At 42.4% G+C, this 7,035-nt stretch overlaps 1 protein-coding gene across 1 annotated transcript in view; it reads right to left on the bottom strand.

Moving 5' to 3' along the window:
• The window catches only part of LOC128697251 (putative iroquois-class homeodomain protein irx-1), a 226,034-nt gene extending 225,428 nt beyond the window's left edge, over positions 1 to 606 (bottom strand). Inside the window, exon 1 of the mRNA XM_070090402.1 lies at positions 1 to 606. This exon is cut by the window's left edge and continues 118 nt beyond it. The gene's annotated coding sequence lies outside the window, so the exon portion shown is untranslated.
• Between the last annotated feature and the right edge of the window lie 6,429 nt (positions 607 to 7,035).

Here is a 7,035-nt window from a genome sequence, read left to right as displayed (position 1 = left end):
AAAATAAAACCACCTCAATCACCAATCACAATTATCTATCCTAATTCTGCACTGCGCAATCACGGCGTGGCACTGTCCGTGCGTCGTTCACTGCACATGACCGCATGTCACTAGCGGGCGGAGGCGCTGAAGTGGCTCAATTATCCTGTGGCACTGATGTACTGCGGGTGGAGAGCGTGTCAGCAGGCCCGCTGGAGGGCCTTCCACCCTGAGGTTAAGTGCCTTCGAGGGGCGCCCTAGTTAGCGGGCAACCGTGGCCAGCGGTAGAGAGAGGTCACGTGATGTGCCGGGCACAGGTTAACATGCTACGAACATCTCCCGGCACGCTGGCCACCGCACACTAAAAAACCGTTCAGTTGTTACCTGAGGTTTTTACAGTTTGGCGGATAAAAACAGTTGGTGTATGGCTGAGCGCTGGTTTGTCTCGGGGAAGAGGACGATTGGTTCAACGTATTGCTGGGTGCTTGGGCTAATAGCCATCAGCGGCAAGGGCCAATGGGAGTCGAGGGAAGGCACCCGGGCCGCTCTTTCGAACTGCTCCTGCCCGCGCCAGCCAACTACTGGCAAAAATCAACGTTATGAAATATTTTCTCAACACACATAATATTTCATTCGGGCCAGCCAAGATAATCGCCCCACAACGTCAACACGCGAGTTTAAGGGTGGAATTAGCTTATCGGGAAGCTGAGCGCGCATTGGCCGCCGGCCAGCGGGGCCGCCCACCGGCGCCGCCCACTTCGCCAGCCCACCAAACAGCAATATGAATCCACGGTGGGCGGAGACACCGCCAGGGAAAGCGGGGTTGCTGATAGCGGCGGGCGTCATTTGCAGTGAAGCGTGCGGGGCGGTGGGAGCGCTGGCGCAGTGTTCGGGTTCCACCTTCGTAAACAACCTCCGTCTAATGTATTTAATGCCTGTAAATGCCGCGGACGTGCGCGCTATGCCTCCCCAGGGGATCTAAATAAAAATCTTCACTCCGCACTCAATGGATTTAGGCGTTCGAAAAATAATTTCATTCACACACTACCGAGACTTAGGGTTTTAGGCATAGTCCTGGCTGAGAGCTGCTTGGAAGGCTGCTGACAGAACGCTATGGAGATGACAAGCAGGGGATAGCATACACTACCCCCAGGGTCCCCCAGCTGCGCCAGTTGCTATGTTTCTCACACGATAAGCTAGTCATACACATTATCTATACATACTACACTGAAATACCTATACACACTACCCTGAAATTAAACTCCTATACACATTACCCATAGTGTACCACCTACATACACTTCCCCTAAATGAGCCACCTATAAGCACTTCCTCCTAATGAACCATCTATATACATTCACCTAAACTGAAGCAGCTATATACATCATCCCTAAATGACCTTCCCATAAACATCATCCTGAATGTATTATATACAAAGAATGATACACAAATATAAACAGTAATACTGTAATATAAGTTAAGGTTTCTAAATTATTATTATTATTATTATTATTATTATTATTATTATTATTATTATTATTATTATTATTACTGCCATTGCTATTATTATTATTATTATTATTATTATTATTATTATTACTACTACTACTACTACTACTGTCATTGCTATTATTATTATTATTATTATTATTATTATTATTATTATTATTATTATTATTATTATTATTATTAAATTCACGGGAACTACAAATTCCACACTGACCAAATAACACCTGAAGAATGGGAGGTAATTTGGTTTGATGCGATGGAACGGAGGGTAATTCCAGTTCCTCGAATCAAAAGCACTTCTCCAGCATCAACGCACACCCCCTTTCACCTATAAGGGAGAGTTCTCCAAAAAAAAAAAAAAGTGGCTAATATATGGCAGTGGTGATGACCGCTGCATGTCGGCCAGTATTACAAACACACAAACTGCCAACATAATTTATAATTAAAGATAAGCGTACATGACAACGCACCAGAATTGTCGCTAATGTCCTAAAAAAAAAGTGTATTTTTTTCTCCTGCTCAAATTAGCATAACTTGAATAAATCTGCATACGTTCACGGGATAATTAACCAAGGGGGTATGTCCCTAATATTATAACAGGACGTCTTCATAGTACGTGTGTGTATGTGTGTTTAGCACCACCAGCGATGGTCCGCCCTAAGGCCTAAAAATCACCCATCCGTGGACTAGCCACCACCAACCATCTAAATACCATCCCTGGTTCTCCCCCAACCCCCCATCCCTCCTCCCTCCCCCGGTGGTATTCGATGGTACTCCGTTATGGGTGGTGGGACAAAATTTATGATGATGAGGCCGACCTTAACATAGTGTTAGTGAAGTAATCAAACACTATCACTGCTGTTTTGGCGCTGCTCACTCACCCGCTGGCCACCAGGGCGGCGCCACCACACAGTGTCTGCCTGTGAACACTCGATGGCAACACCGCCCATTACATTTTTCCTCAATATGGCAAAACTATACACATTTATTTGCTATTTGACTTTCAGTATGTTTTTCATCGTTATTTAGCGTAACTTATGACACATTATAGTATTTAGAAATAATTCCTAAGCCATTCTAAGGTAGCGAGCATTTAGAAATCTAGTAGTCGCCGGCAGGTAAACTATGAGCGGCAAAGTGGTACAACTTCTACATCAAAAATTATTTTCCATTATTTCATGTAAATAATAGTTAAAGGGGCTTTAACCAAACGAAAATTGCCTAATAACCATACATATAAATTCCCCTCCAAAGATTTACCAAAGTCCGATCGACTACAAATCTTACCAGTTCTTGAAATTTCGCTAAAAAATAGGACCGAAGAGCTCCAGAAATGGACGTCCAGGCACCATCTGGAAACTGAAGGTCCAGCCCTCACCCTCCCCATCATCCCCCCCCATAAAAATGGTTAGATAGTGTAGTGGCTGATCAGTAAGAGGTGAGACGGCGAGGTGGTAGGAGGTATCTGCTAGAGTGCTCCCTCGCTGCTGGAAGCCTTCACTTGGAGGAATGAGTCAGTGTGACGAAGGATATGATGAACGCTATCCTAAATGACCCAGAAAAAAAATAATTCCCTTATCTTTTTTTTTTTTGTAATTTCCGATGTGTCGTCGTAATAAAGGGGAAAAAAAGCTATGATGATCTTGGCTTCTGAGGTAATGAAGAAAATTATCCCCTAAACAATAATGTTATACATTTTTTTTTTAATTTCATTGTGGTCTGTAATTAAGGGAAAGAATGGTTATAGTTTCCTTTATTGACAGTTTCTTAACCATCAGGTTAGTGTCCTTAACTAACCACATAACTACGCTAGTCGTATGGCTTTTTCTAACAAACATAACATCATAACATTCCTTCTTAACAGCTAAAAATTCTACCCGAGGCTTTACTCGAAGAAACACGCAATCAAAATATTTTCAAAATTGCTTGCATCAGATAAGCGATATATCAATGATCTAAATCTAAATATTTGGGTGACGTTTGGAAAGGGTTAAATCCCAGAGGGCCTCGCCAAGACATCCAACACTTATCCCTGTAAGAAACAATCAATTTCTACCTGTTTTCCGACGCCCTCTACTCCAAGCCACCCTCATGAACATTCCACCTTGCCTCCTGCCTTCAGGCGTTCTTATCTCAGCGGCTAATCCTCCACCCATCTCCATATGTTGCCACACTCAATGCTCCACCTTTGTATTTATCCTTGCCACTGACCCCTCCTCCGTCTCCTCCTCCTACTTCACTGACTTTTCATCCTCTTCCTTGTCCTCTCCTCTTCTTCCTCTTCCTCTTCCACCATTTCCTTTTACAATCACCTAGACTCCCCCAACATTCTTCCCCTTCCATACCACCCATCTCCATATATTGCGAGGATTGAGCGCCCCGCCTTTGCATTTACCCCTGACCCCTCCTCTTTCTCTCCCATCATCACATGCCTCTTCCCAGTCACCTCTCCCTTCTTCTTCCCCACCAGCGCCCCACCATAATCATCTGCCTCACCTCTGACTGCCCTCAATCATCTCCAGATACAAGAAACAAGAGGCATCCAGCCCTGCTCTCACCCTTCCCCTCTCATCCCCCCCACACACACCACTATAGTGAGCACATTCGTCAAAATCAATCACATTGGGGGCGCACGAACCAGCGGGCCTGCCCCTCCCGGCTGGACTCAGAGGCAGAGCGGGCCAACTGCTGTTCCCGGTAAAAATCCCGTGGAGGCGAGTGGCCAATCACGGAGGCGGAGGTGCGCGCGTATTTTCTTGGCGGGAAGAATCGCTTTGTGCCCACGTAATTGTTCACGCACCGATGAAAAATGTGCCCACTTGTCTCTTTATTTTCTCTGATTTTGGGGGTGATACACAAATACATCTTCAGTGCTATGGTGTCAGGGCTCGTTGCTGCAGCGTTCTTGTCATACATTCCGTGCCTGCGAGCTGGCTAATTTGAATCTAATTGGATAATAAAGGAATAATTATTCAAAGAAGATGTAATTTCTTTTAGCTTGTTATCATTATATAACGAGAAAAAATTGTCAGTGAGGACGCCGCGTCCATTCATTAAATAGTATTAAATTACGAAGCACAAATGTCTTGACAGATGTTTCTTAGGAGGCAGGACAGAGGTAGGGAGAGAGGGGGGGATGGGGTCAAGACAGACTCCATTTGCTTGAGCTGCCCTCCACACCACAACTGTCCATGTAAACTCCGTAAACGCGGCGTAAATATAAGTAAGAAAATAAGTAAGTAAGTAAGCTTATTCAGGTATACACAAATACAGTTACATAGAATTATCATACATAGCAGCATATGTGTAGAGAACCTGGGATAACCCAAAAAAGTCAGAGTGACTTATTTCCATTGGGGTCCTTTAATCATATCTATTTACCTATTATATTTTTTTTACAGTTTGTAAATGGGATGAGCATCAGATTCTTCAAGACTTCAGTGATCTTCATCAGCTTCAGAGCTGAGGGACTGATTGCCTCATCTTGTATGATATTGATAAAGCTACTTGATGGCAAAACGTCTACAAATAAAGATACCCAGATGTTGTACATGTGTCTAATTCTTCAGCTTAGGAAACTTTAGCCTTCGTATCGTCCTGAGACAGACACACTAAGCCACAGCAGCGCCTCGGAGAACCTACCCACCACCCCCACCCCTACCCCTGGCATTGCAAACATCATCCTTACAACAAAAGTAGCATTGAGTGGCGGTGGGAATGGTGGATCAACACCATTTATTACCACCCTGCGACTACCCTCGGAGCAACCTCGGACAAGAGCAGCAACTACAAAGGGACCTAGACACATTTCCAAACGACTGGCTATCATCTATTATGCACTGCCAGATCGATTACGGAAGGCAACAGCAGATATTATTTATGAACGGGTGCGTAACACAAGAGCACAACCCGCGCAGCCCAACAGAGAAACTCATCTCTCCATGGACCATCCTGCTGCTCTTGCAACTTCAACATATGATAAGGTTCTAAAGGGCCATTCACCACCTTGTCACTTAAAAAAATGTCTGTCGTTCCCTTCAAGGGCCTCTTTGTAATTTCAGACTATAATAATAATGGTAATAGTAATAATAATAATAATAATAATAATAATAATAATAATAATAATAATAATAATAATAATAATAATAATAATAACGATAATAATAATAATAATAATAATAATAATAATATTATTATTATTATTATTATTATTATTATTATTATTATTATTAGTAGTAGTAGTAGTAGTAGTAGTAGTAGTAGTAGTAGTAATAATAGTATTATTATTATTATTATTATTATTATTATTATTATTATTATTATTATTATATTCAAATTCAACAATAAATTATTATTCCTCGAATATCAGACTGAAATTTGTAACTTCAAAACCTATTTTCACTTGTTAGTAACTCGTAGCTTCGCTCTGGGAGAAGTATTTATCGAAGAAAAAAATGGAAAGATTAACAAACACAGAGAAATACTTTGCATAGGTTGAAAATTTATTTAATCCATGTATACGTGTGTGTGTGTGTGTGTGTGTGTGTGTGTGTGTGTGTGTGTGTGTGTGTGTGTGTGTGTTTAGGATATATTGAAGACCTATATTTATGTCTGTGGCGAATATCTGTTTGTCACAAAGAAAAGTATATTCACACAGAACACAGACAGACTGACTGTACATAATTTGGGTTACAATGAGAAAGTTTTGTGTTGATGTGTATCTGAGTGGCACTCCTCCACCTTTGTATCTGAGTGGCACTCCTCCACCTGTGTATCTGAGTGGCACTCCTCCACCTTTGTATCTGAGTGGCACTCCTCCACCTGTGTATCTGAGTGGCACTCCTCCACCTGTGTTCTGAGTGACTGAGTGACATTCCTCCATAGGTATTTGTGTTGAGTGACTGTGTCATTGATGCACTTCTGCCTTCGTTAGTTCCGGGTGACTATGAGTGGTGTACCTGTGTGTATATACACACACACACACACACACACACACACACACACACACACACACACACACATATATATATATATATATATTATATATATATATATAGATATATATATATATATATATATATATATATATATATATATATATATATATTTTATTATCACACTGGCCGATTCCCACCAAGGCAGGGTGGCCCGAAAAAGAAAAACTTTCACCATCATTCACTCCATCACTGTCTTGCCAGAAGGGTGCTTTACACTACAGTTTTTAAACTGCAACATTAACACCCCTCCTTCAGAGTGCAGGCACTGTACTTCCCATCTCCAGGACTCAAGTCCGGCCTGCCGGTTTCCCTGAACCCCTTCATAAATGTTACTTTGCTCACACTCCAACAGCACGTCAAGTATTAAAAACCATTTGTCTCCATTCACTCCTGTCAAACACGCTCACGCATGCCTGCTGGAAGTCCAAGCCCCTTGCACACAAAACCTCCTTTACCCCCTCCCTCCAACCTTTCCTAGGCCGACCCCTACCCCGCCTTCCTTCCACTACAGACTGATACACTCTTGAAGTCATTCTGTTTCGCTCCATTC

The sequence above is a fragment of the Cherax quadricarinatus genome, chromosome 31, assembly GCF_038502225.1.
Source record: "Cherax quadricarinatus isolate ZL_2023a chromosome 31, ASM3850222v1, whole genome shotgun sequence".
In the NCBI taxonomy this organism is placed as follows: Eukaryota; Metazoa; Arthropoda; class Malacostraca; order Decapoda; family Parastacidae; genus Cherax; species Cherax quadricarinatus.
This window is presented reverse-complemented; position numbering and strand designations above follow the sequence as displayed.